This window comes from Clinocottus analis, unplaced genomic scaffold, assembly GCF_023055335.1.
Source record: "Clinocottus analis isolate CAN_PGR_092001 unplaced genomic scaffold, fCliAna1.0.p SCAF_3, whole genome shotgun sequence".
In the NCBI taxonomy this organism is placed as follows: domain Eukaryota; kingdom Metazoa; phylum Chordata; class Actinopteri; order Perciformes; family Cottidae; genus Clinocottus; species Clinocottus analis.
In genome coordinates, this window is record NW_027176042.1 from 7,655,449 (window position 1) to 7,668,177 (window position 12,729).

Genomic DNA, 12,729 nt, shown 5'->3' on the forward strand with positions numbered 1-12,729 from the left:
AGAAATAGCTTTGTCTCTGAATCATAGGATATGGCTACACTTTTCTTTTCTTAGAGAAAATACTCTATGGCTACTGTGAGATATATTATTATTATATATATATATATATATATATATATATATATATCCCTCTGCCCTACTTCGCCTCAATTCTCTTGTTAGAGACTCTCAGCTTTCCTCAAACTCGTATAGGCTATGTCCCCTTATCGTTGCGCAGCTTCCACGGACTTTGGCACACTTCTGCGGTACAGTTGGCAAGCTGCTCTCCGTTTCGTGACTCGTGCGGTGCGGCCATCTGGCGCCACGTTACACCTTCACTCTGGCCCATGAACACAGTCACAAGCATATAAAATGGAACCCGCGCTGGAAGGATGGCATGGGCGAGATTTCAAGGAAATTAACGGCACAACAACGAGCCGTTTCCTCGAGCATTCCGCGCACTTGTGGATGTGTTGTCTAGTAACGGGGTGGGGTCCAAGCGCAGCCATTCAAAGTTCACTGCAGTAGGCTGTTGAGCCGCTACCATCTGCTTCTCTCTCACACAAAGACAACAGGCGGAGACGTGTGGGCCTACTGTAGTTTAATGTGCAAGCCTGTAATAGGATTAAGCAGATCCTCGTCTTGTCAGGCTGGATTAAAAATATTCTCTGCGTTAAAAGACCTGAGACGGGGAAGACGGCAGCCCCGCTCCCCTCTACGGTCCTGATAATGCCTCCACACTGATTCCCATTTGATCACTCCAGAACAATTAAGACAAAAGGCCGAGCTGATTAACACTAAGCGCCGATTGACTCGCGTTGACTCTGATGTGCGTAGTAATGAGCGCAGTTTCTTAGCTCCTCGTTTTTGCTCTTTTTTTTTTTTTTTTGCTGCAATCAATAGCTCATTTAGCTTGCAAGTCAGACGGTCCTTACTCTTGTAAGTGGTAGATTTATTTATTTTTTTGAAGTAGAAATTAATTTCCCTCTGTGTTCAGACTAGACTTAGTTTCCCCCCACTTCAGTTATTTGAAAGAGATTTTATTCCGGCCTTTGTAAACGATTCACGCGCCCACGTTGTACTTGCTTGGCCATGCGATTCATCTATTATTGAAATATCAGTCGAGGGAGGGGAAAAACAAAACAGAAACAAAGTCGCTAAATGAGATTAGGAAGTGGGAGCAATATTAGATAATATGCTTGCCTAATTGAGATTTAGCTTGTTCTCTTACTGCACTTCAGGAAGCACGGCGGTTCAATTACCCCGGCATTAATATTTCAGGGCTCTGTGGCTTTAGCGGGATGAGGGGACTGGGGATTGGAGCCGGGTGGAAGAGGTTGGCAGGAGAAAGGTGGAGGAGGCGGAGGAAAGCTTCGACGTGTGGAGGAATGAGGCTCAGTCGAGGAACGATATAGAGCAGCCGCACTGATGACCCCCCTCTGTGTTCTATATGAACTAATAAGCACGACTCAGGATGAACTCTTCTCACCGGGGGAGATACACCACGCCTGACCTGCAGCGACCCCGCAGAGCCTTGCCCCTCCACGCATAGTATACTGCAGCGAGATGATCATGGACAAGTGATTGTATGATGCAGTTCACTTGAAATCAAATGCACAAACAACTGAAGAGGTTTCCAACCACTAGAGGTTTCCGTCTTGTCAGTAATGGGCAATTTTCTAAAAGCTTTTCAGTTTGTTTTTTCCCCGAACAAAAAGCAATGAGACTCCCCGGCGCCTAATTAGCTGCTCTCTTGTCTGTTCGAAAGCTCGTGTTTGTCTGTGCAAAAATATAAAGTTGTGCACAGGCTAATCAGGCCATACAGCAGTGAAAGCTGTACTGAATAAAACCTCCACATCAGGGCCGGGCGAAGAAACCAAAAGATGTCACGACACAATCTTCCACAAACACAAGTGTAACATGAACAGCTAATACGTTGTCGCCCCCCGCCATCGCTGCTGTTGTGGCGGAAAATTATACAAACACCCTGAGCAAAATGACTCACTGGAGTATTAGCATCTGATCTGTAAATTATGATCCATAATTAATAGTAATTGAAAATTATGAACTGTAATTAACCTTCTTTCTTTAGTTTCTTTGATGCTCTGAAGGATTTTGTGTCATGTCAGTATGTTCATGTAGATGAATGCACATTTACAATGCACATGGTGGCCTTAGTTAAAAGATAAAGATGTGTTTTTCAATGTCAACACAATAATTCACTCACTCAGTTATTCCCACATGTAATGTCTCCATAATGAATGCAAAGAAGGGGGTGGGGGGTGGAACAATAAAAATTTGCCCCCTCACAAAAAACGGTAAATTGAGCATTATCATTATTTATTTAGTTCTCGTCTTTTCTATGCTGATTAAAACCACTCAAACTGATCATCAAGACGTGATAATGAATCAAGCAGAAAGCATGAGCTACTGTTTGTCGACTAAAACTGCATACGAGGTGCGGTCAGAGTCCTCACTTTGAAACTGTTAATATGTTGAAAGCACACAAAAAAAAAAGAGAAAGAAAAGGGTTTCCGAAAGTGCACTGCACCTGTGCCTATCACAGCTTACGGCTTTTTTTCCCTCTCATTTTCCCTCTGATCTGCTCTCTTTGAAGTCCCGCAGGAGTGGGCCCTTGCCCAGGACAATAATCACATTAGTGTGTGATCCTCGGCGAGTAGCCGGCTGAGAGATGAATTCGCGAGCCGGACTGCAGGGACCGGAATAATATTTTGTGTGAGCTAACACAGCGTGCTCTGCTCCGCATGCATTCGCCCCGTCTGACTGATGCCGGCAATTTCCCCAGACGAAACTGTGCCACGCAAGGCCGATGATCGATGGCTCTTATACACACACACACACACACACGCACACATATATATCCCAAATCCTTACCTCCATCAGACCCAGAAGGAATTTATTTTCCAACCAAGAAATTCTGATGCCCCCAGCTTGCACTGAGCAGCAGCAAAAACCACATTTTTACAGAAATACCTTCATCCATATAGATATTTTTTAATCCCTTCAGGTGTCGAATATACATACAGTCATAATCATAATTTCAGCTTGCGAAATGCAAGTTTCTCTGCTCAGCGTTTGGATTTCCTGTTCCGCGCTGGAGCCGAGCATCTGGACAGCGTTACTCCGGGTAAGCTGTTTGACACAGCTGTCGGATGTTTGGCCCAGTTCCTGTTCCTCCCCGTCACTTCCCAGGGTCGGGCTGAGGTTGGGTTGGGACGATTGTGATAGAATGAGCTCAAGACCAGACACGGACGACTGTCAGATCCGACGAGGCGGTATCTCACTGTTCTCGTTGGATGCTCTACGGACGCGACGAACAATAACGGCGGCACAAACTGCATTCTCCACAAAAAAGGACCACGCCGTTGAATCAACGCATCTCCAAAAGAAAATTACCTTACCTTCATTTTGGAGGATGTAGTTAGTCGGTGAAATACATCCTTAGTTAATTAGGTACAAGCCAATTTGTTACCAAGCAAAAGCTCAGACAAGACAAGGGAAACAGGAAGGAGTGTCATTCGTACACCTCCTGCTTTGGACTCCCTCTCTACAATGTAGAAATCTTACAACCAACTGTGTCAGGATTTTGTCCAACCTGTCTTTGACACTTCTGTTATTTGCATCTAAAACAATAGTTTGATTTCACCTAAAGTTACTGATACACCTACGACATAAAGCTACAGTAGAGTATCTCAAACGTAATGCAAATCTTGCATTTCAAGAAAAATATCTTAAACACTCTACTTTCTAAATGAGAAGTTAGATGTTCTAGCTTTTAACCCATAACCTTAACAAGTTATCTCAAATATATGATTTTCCCATGTTACATATTATCATACTGTGAATATTCAGCCCCATGATAAATAGAGCTGTTTGTAGGTCTATAGTGAGGCAGGAGGAGGTCGCTTGATCTAAATTTGCTTTGACAGGAGGCAGAATGTACTTTCAGTAAGCAAACATTTAGCAGGTGTTGCAGAAATTTCACTGAAATACTGTTTACACCTTGTACGTTCAGTCTGCTTCACCAAATCCGGTGACATTTAAAGCTTCTCGGAGATGTGTACTTCTAGACCTGAACCAGTTTAGACTGTGATTAAACTCATCCTGTGAAAACAAACAAGACCTTTTTAATCTAATCAATGAACTGGTAAAGCCAGCTGGTGTAACGATGCTTTGTTTGTTTGTTTGTTTGTTTGAGTCAATGTAGGGAAAAAAGTGATTTACTTCCTTTCGTTAATTTAAGTTGTCATAATTCTTCTCTTAACATGCTTTGCATACAATACAATGAATAGCACGATTCTGAATGTGCAGCTGCAAAGATGGTACTTTTAAGCACTTGTGAATGTTGCAACAATTCAAGTATCAGCCCACTCACACTTTTTGGTAAATAAGACAAGAATGACTCATGAAGTAAATATTTGCGTAGTTATAAACTGTTGATTTTTAGTTATTTGGAGTTTTGAAAACTTTGTCGAGTCGTAGAGCTCGCAGCATATTGCACTCACAAAAGCAAGAAAACAAGCATTGGCTTTTGTAGAGGAAAAACATTTTAAATCTACAGGCTGTCTCACGAAACAAGCTCAACCCAAATCTGCTGCAACAGCTTTTTCCAGACGTCCCTACAAACTACGAGATACTTACAAGATTCCCCCTCTTTTTTAGCTCTGGGCCCCGTGAGGGGGGAGCAACCATTCTTTTCAAGGTAATACCATCCACAAGGAGAAACGGGGAAAACCACGATTAAGGTCAAAATCAGATTGTGCCGGGCCCGTTCTGCGTCGCACCCGCTGGAGACGGAGAAGGGAACTGAGGCACTGTAGCTACATGTGTTGCCAAAGCTCCTAGCTTGGCTTAGAGGCTCATTAAGCGACTGACAATCACTCCCACAAAGCCCCATCTGAAGGCTATTCACAGTGGGTGTACAAAGGAGAGTGGAGGAATGCAAGTTCCATCTTGCTCCCCACTTCCTATTCTGTGTCACTCATGAAAGACGCCCGCCGCACCTGAAAGTCGCGGCGAAAAGTGCTGCATTTACAGTGATCGAATGAATATGCACAGCATACAGTGTGTGTGTGTGTGTGTGTGGGTGGGTGGGTGGGTGGGTGGGTGGGGGGAATAGATCGCCTGCTGTGTGAAAATCTGTTTGCCTGCAATCTTCCTCCTGTCAGCTGGTGACAATCTCCTTAATTGCTAATGCTGGTGAGAGATTGTCGCTCGCCGTTCGTCAGCTTTTGTTGGAGCGACGCTCCTCTCTTCCCACCGTCAGAGAGGGATTGTGGGTCTAAAAAATCTACGAGTATGCGAGCCGGATTTGAGGGGACTCTAGATTGTTCCACGCTGGTGAACAGAGACCCAGACTGTGCAGACAGACTTGAGTGGAGGCTGGTTGACATGTCAGGAGAAAGCTCAGTGCACAGGGAGTGTTGAGACTGTCGATAAGAACCCGAACACACACACACACACACAAGGAGGGGGGAAGGGAGGAAGCGCCCCCAGTCTGGATGATGTATGGTGCGGACCCTAGTCTGAGACTTGGGGTTTTAACAGGGTGAAAGGCAGAAAATGAAAGGGGGAGGGCTGGGGGGAGGGTCATGCTTGAATTATGCTGATGCGGGCTGTAACCGCGATAGGAAAACCAACCGTAGGCGAGGCCGCTTCCACAAAACTTGCCGCCGCAAATAACAAGGTTATTATCACTCGGGCCTCACGAACGCTGACAGTTGTGTAACGGTGGAGGTAAGATTGTGTCCCTTAACGGCACTGGACACATGTGTGTAGTCATTTAGCGGCATGTCCAGGACAATTTAAACTGATTACATAATTTATAGTAGATTGCGTGCCTTTATTTAAATTGTTTTGATTTATTTTGCAATTTTCTTTGCTTGCTATTTGAGTAAACGGGTGGGTTTTTCACGTCACCTAACTCAAAGTTTCCATTTAGCAAAGGCAGGCAAAGAAGGCAACGATGCCGATAGTGGCGGCTGAGATTCAGAGCTGTCAGTGGTGGTGGGGAACGCGGGGGACACACTGGTCTTTTCATAATGAGAGCAGTCAGCCAAAGTCAGTAACTGAGAACACTCACAAGGCCCTCGGAGCCCATAAGCACTCTTTGAGCTACAACAGGATGGAGCTGCCATTATGGCCACACTAAACAAGAGGGAAGCCTTATGAACTTTGCACAAACGCTTACTGCTCCGGGGGCCGGACAGCTCTGGACGCCGAGGGGAGGGGGGTAGATGGGAAGGTACCGGGGCGGGCTGCCAGTTCCGAAAAGCTTAGTGTTCATGCACCCGGGGGCCAGACAGACCTGACATTGTCCCGGGCACTGCCCCGGAGGGAAAGCCTCTTCCTCTTTCTCTACAATCCCTTGGCTCCTTCGCACTTCCAGTCCAGTTGATTCACGGATGTTTTTGGAACATGACTTACGAAGGCAAGAAGGCAAACATTTATTCACACTCTGAACCAGTTGTTGAAATGCCATAAACGCAGACACAGGGAGAAAGTTTAAAGCAAGCCGCACAACTCAATAAACTCTCTTAAATTCTGACCGGCTTCTTTCCTTGTCATCTGTCGCCGCTCTTTGCCGGCACTTGATCTGTGGTCAAATGCTATTTAAAAATGAGACGGGCCCACTCACTGCGCTCTCACAGAGATTTTTTGTGTTATGTTTACAACACTTTTAATATATGACGCAGCTCTTATCTCCCTGACGCAGAAATCATTAAAGGTTATCTGACCACGACAAGATGCAGTCGTATTGTGTCACTGGAATTAAAATAATGCTCTCTTGACCTGTTGCCCCCCCCCCCCCCGCCCGTCTCTCCTCAGGCGAGACCGGGCCAAAAGAGGGAACAGCAAAGACACACACACACACACACACAGACACACTGCATTGAGAGCACAGAGAGAAAAATGCAGGTGGTAAGAGTTTATAGCCTGCGAAAAACCCTCCAAAAGGTAGCTCACGTACGAATCTCCTTCAGGTCAAGACGAACGTTCGTGCATCAAAAGGATTCTTTTTAAACGCGTTAGTGAGGGAGCCATCGACGTCCCCGGAGGACAAGCGAATCGCTGAGGTAGCACGGAGACAGATTTACATTTAGTTCCACCATTTGGCGAATAGGCCCGCCGCACACAGTGTGGCGCTTTTAATTGCACTTTGGGCGCACGGCCTGTTTTCTGCTGCTCAGTCTGTCAAAAAAAAACAAAAAAAAACAACGGTCAATAAGCCTCGAGCCTGGCAGACAAAAGCGGGCCAGTCTGCCTTTGGCTGATACCATGTGCTTCATTCTCTGAGATCCTAATCAATATGAGAAACCAATGCATTTCTGTGTATGGTTTTTATAAGTTGCCATGGCAACAGGTGCCCCTATCTTCACACCGATCGCTGAGGCATTTGATGAAAAGTTGTTGCTCTCTGCGGCCCGCCACGTGGGTTCGGGTGGGGCACGTGGGGGACAATTTGAACTCTGCAAGAACCAGATACGCGACCGGTTCCTGGACCCGTGACGGCGGAATGGAAAACAGACGGAATTCCGGCGATGAAATTGCCCGCGTGCACGCAGACCTCTCCATTAACCGTGGCACTTTAACAGTCTCCTCAATTATTGCCAGATCCGCTTTGACGACTGATTTATTCGCCGCGCCGCAGTTTAGAGACGCTGATCAAACAACATATGTCTGGAAACGGATAACACCCCCCATCTCTCACAAAGAAATGACATTAAAAAAAAAAACCCATCCGCGACGGGGCTTGCACACTTCATGTGGTTTATCTGAAATGTTTACCCGTGTAATGGTGGCGTGGCTTAAGAGGTGTTGAGTGGTTCCAGGTTGTTGTTTTTTTTGTTTTTTTTTCAAGATGAGGGGCGTGGAGGCAGAGCTGGTGAGGACAAGGGGAGAGAGAAAGAGAGCCGCTATCCGGCTCTCTCTCGGCCAGACTGCCGGCCAATCGGAGCGCCACAGATGGTTCGCTCAGTGATCATGGCAGCGAGCGGGGATCTCTGCTCCTGATTAGCACACCTACTGAACACAATGTGCACAACAACGTCTGTTCCGTCTCCGGCTGCACGGCACCTGTACGGGGAGCCAGGCGACCGCTGCTTTCACCAGCACTGTGCCGCTCATGGGGCTGTCTTTTATAATAATCTGATGCTCTAGTTCAAGATGTGAAAAGAGACTAATAAACCACAATTGTTTGTTTAACAAAAATGTTATAGCCCAATTTGTTTTTCTCATTAAAACTAACAATGAAAAAAGGAGGCAATTAATGTAACCACATCAAAGAGGAAATATCAGCGGTCTCGCACCCGGACCAAAGCAGACTGTCTCCTATCCTTCCCTATTCTCTCCTGAGGACAAGTTCAGATGAAGTGTCCACTTAGACCTCAGTTTAATCATGCTTCCCCCCCTTCAAGAATCAATAAGCTATTTCACCCAAGTGACTTTTAGCCATAGAAGGGGCCTCTGCTCTATGGCTGTTTAGAGTGTGTACACAGCTGACAGAGCGCACAGAGGCAAACATAAGCTTGAAAATGAACTCGTTAAGAAACGCAGTGTCTCTTGGCAAAAAAAAAAGAAGAAAAAAAAACACACACAAAAAAGCGTGTAGGCATGGTAACCGGGCTCGGCTCGGTTACGCCCTGGACATGCACGCAGCCTGTGTGCGCAAACACACACACACACACACACACGCTGCACGTGCAAAATGCATGCTGTATCGCCTGAATTGAACCCCCTTTCTCCAGAGGAGGGTGGCTCGCTTGTAATGCAAACGGAAGGTCCTGCAGGCAGGAAGCTGAGCTAGAGGATGATCTCCATCAGCGCGGGCCCACCTGTCAGAGAAGACGGCTAACCGGGAAAATACTGCGGGCGCCTAGCAACGTGTTCTCCTCAATATTATTATACCAACAAGTAGGATTAATTATTCCCGGAAAAGAAGCTTTTTTTCCCGCTTATAGCCCTGTGACAAGGGAGAGCAGGGCGGATGATTTAGCTGCACGCCCACTCGTGATAAGCAATGAGGATCTAATAGCCTTTTAAGGAGCGTCCTGCTAGCCACCTCTTCATGCACACACACAGACACACACACACGCACACACACACACACACCTCGAGGTCAGCCCTTCTAGCTGCACTGAGGCAGAGCAGACCGTCGCGCTACACAGTTAATCCTGCGTTGGAAAATGTCGGTGGGATCCGTCCCGTTGCGCATGGACGCACAGCGAGAGATGAGGAGGCAGACCAATATTTGAGACGAATTAAAAGTGTGTGTGGGAGGCGGGTGTTGAGGGCGAGGCTTCTGCTGTGTGTGTGTATGCGTATGTGTTTTTGCACTGACATGCTCATCAATAGACTGGCTGCACAACTTTTCATCCTCATGGCCATTCACTGAGCACATAAAGAACCCTGGCAGGTCTACATACGTCTGTGTGTGTGTGTGTGTGTGTGTGTGTGTGTGTGTGTGTGTGTGTGTGTGTGTGCCGTCAAGCAACAATGGAGGAATCCTTGCATCTCCTATATTTGCTTTAAAAAGGTGTCCAGTTAGGAGAACCTGCCGCCCCGACAGCACCACACACACACACACACACTTGATCCTCATTTTGCCGATGGGAAGCGCAGTGGTGAGAAACGTGTAGCCCTATTGTTCTCGGACGCTCTCTTGATAGCCAATTAGCACATGTGAGGTGTACTAGCTATAGCCCACAGGCACAATTCTATAAAATACATTGGGAAGTACGCATACCATGCAAATAATCCCTTCTGGTCCTGCTTGATGGATTTCGCTTATCGGTGTCTCGTTATATTTTTATGCCGCATATGTTGCAAGAATAAAAAAAAAAGCATGGGCTACGTGGTGTTCGGGCTCGTAGTGGCTTGTCAAGAAGAAGAAAAAATACCTGCAGTCAATATAAATTATTCACTACCAGGTACCTGAGACATTTATGGATGAGCATGAGGCAGCACCTGGTGACTTGCTCTCGGGGCGTACTATTGAAAGGGCAATTGTCATTTCACTGTTTTTGTGATGATCTGTAGAGCAAATCTTGAAGTAGGAAGTGTAACCACATGGATAATGTTGGTATCTAGAAATATCAATCCGACATCAAACCACTCTGACAGAGCCAAATCAAAAACCTAAAGCTCTCAATGTTTTCGGAGAGCCGCCACCACCACTTGAAAGGATGCGTGAAACAAATGGCTGCTTCAGACTGAAACGCTGGGCACACCCAGAAAGTTATCTTTTCACCACTTGAAAGGACACATGGGGCATCAGGAAAAATGCAGTGAAAGGGTCTTTTGGAGCTGGTGCTTTTGTCAGGCGAACATCAAACGCTCTGCCTGGAGACAGAATATAGCTTTGTGTTGCCCGTGTGTGGGTGGAGGTCGGCTGTTTGTTGTGCTAAAAGTCACATAGAGGAGGAGCAGCCGCCCATTTTATAGTCAATACACATACACTCCCAATTTGTTTCATTTTTTAAAAATAAATCTGGAATAAAACTCAGAACATTTTAGAAAGTTGTTTTCCTCAGCATTAAAAAAAAAAAAAATTCATTAGCACACTGTTAGAACACAACATCAACTTCTTTTTCAGACACATCTCAAGAACGAACGGCACAGTGTGTTGAGCTCTGGAAGAGACGCTGACGTCACCCATCTGTACACCAATCAATGCACTATCAATGAACTCCTCTGTGTCCAGATTATGAGTCATGGGCGACCTTGGCCACTCTCGTGTTTCCATTTATCATTATTGCACATTCGTTTTTTTGTTGTGGACGTTTTTTGAGAAGACGGAACAAGCTGCAGAGCTCCGCTGGAGTCGAGCAAAACACGCATTTTCAACTTCCAGTGTTGCAGGCTGCATACAGGGTTAAGCCGCGGGAGGTCGAGAGGCGACGGCGGTGAGAAAGCTCTACATTTCAAATGAGCAAAGGGGAAGTTCAGGTCTCAAGAGGTATCGAGTGGTGAGGGTAAAAAGAGGCCGCCGCCGTCCTCAGGTTCTGAGTATATGTTCGAGTGCTGCGGCTGCCGTGTTGCGGTTTGGCATCCGCACTGAGTGGGATGAAATCTAATTTGCTTAAGGGGGGGCGGGGAGAAAAAAAATCGAACCTCTAACAGGCCAGGGTGAGGCAAGGAAATGGAGATGAAGATCATTAGTGTCAGCACCCTATCAGTATCTCCAGCTTTGGAAATAAAAGTACTGCAGTCTTGCATGCTACTTCAATAAGCGGCGTGCTATAGATTTGCTTTGTGGTCTGGACCGCATCCCGGGAACAGGTTGACCGATTGGCTAGCTGAGCGCACGGCTGCCCCCCCCCCCCCTTTCTCCCAACCAGCGGCTCCATGCGGTGGCTGAATAATCGGGTTAAGCGACGATTGAAACTGCAGCATTGTGAGTCCTCGCAACAGGCCGTCTAAAGGCAAACAACACAAAGAGTGGCTAAAAAATAGCCGGCACCCTCGATCTAATTATGCCTTTAGATGCACATGTCAACAGATTAAAAGCAATGTCAATGATGTCACGGTGCATTGTACAACAAAGGTGGATCATCAGAAAGGATGCAGCATTGACTAAGCAATGGGAAGTGATTTATGTTTTGTCACGGCACAATGGAAGTCTATTTGTTGTACAGAATCGCTTTGAAGAGCAGCCTTTAGACATGGTGGGAAACATGCACTCACGGCTCACTGTACTGAGCATGACATTATACTATAATGCTGACTTTTACAAATGTTGAATACAGAACTATATAAAAACTAGGGGTCCAATTCCAAATGTTTTGGATTCCAATACCTCAAATCATTTTCCTTTCCAATACAAGTGCTGTTTTCCCCAAAAGTTTTAAATCTGTACACCAGTACTCTCTGTAAACAGATGTTTGTACACGATTGCAGAATCTGTAGGCGATAAGATCTCTGTATCGGAAGCCTTTCTGTTTGGAGTACATTTGTAGTCAGAGTAGTAACGACCAACCATGATTATAAAGAAATTAGCACTTTAGTGGCACTTAAAGGTCTCTTACTTATAGCACTTTGCAGCTTTAGAAATTGTACTTTCTTGATTGTTGTTGTTCCGAGTTTGTATCATGGTTAAATGCACTTATTGTAAGTCGCTTTGGATAAAAGAGTCAGCTAAATAAAATGTAATGTAATATTTGAGCAGGCTTTGGGTGTAGAGTGTGAAGAACAAAAGAGGCAGAACGTATCGGCCAAAATACAATCTCAGATTCCATCTGCTATCATCTGACAACGATTTAGCTTTGTATTTGTTTAACTCCAACTCCATTCTCACATCATAAGCATTTAATTGAACTGTTAAAATGACTGCATACTACACTGAGGAGGAAGCCTGGAGCTGGACCCTCACTGGCTACACCGGAAACTCCCAAAATATTGTCCGTAGCCCCTGGAAGCTAAATCATTAATTCAACAATGATAGCCGTTGGGGTCCAATATTGGCTTACTTATTGTAACTCCCTTCATTTTTATGTAAAGCAACATGAGAGCAGGGATTACTATGGCACCAAACACAAAGTAGGCAGCCGGTCGCGACTGAACAAATTTAAAAGACATACAAAGCAAGTCGATGCACCTGAGCGCAAATGTTGACCGCTACGTGATATTTAGATGTTATAACTTTTAAATGTTCCAACGGTAACATTGCTCAGAGGAAAAACACAGAAAGAGCAATCCCACAAATCCTTCACTCCAGTTTAAAAAGTAGCA

At 45.6% G+C, this 12,729-nt stretch overlaps 1 protein-coding gene across 6 annotated transcripts in view; it reads right to left on the reverse strand.

Annotated features, from left to right (window-relative positions):
* Positions 1-12,729, reverse strand: part of chl1b (cell adhesion molecule L1-like b) — a 62,054-nt gene that overhangs the window by 31,149 nt on the left and 18,176 nt on the right. The window contains exon 1 of one of the 6 annotated variants that reach the window (XM_068595264.1): positions 4,642-4,707. The exons of the other annotated variants lie outside the window; for them this stretch is intronic. The gene's annotated coding sequence lies outside the window, so the exon portion shown is untranslated. Of the gene's footprint in view, positions 1-4,641; positions 4,708-12,729 lie in introns of those variants that run through there. 6 annotated transcript variants of the gene reach the window in all.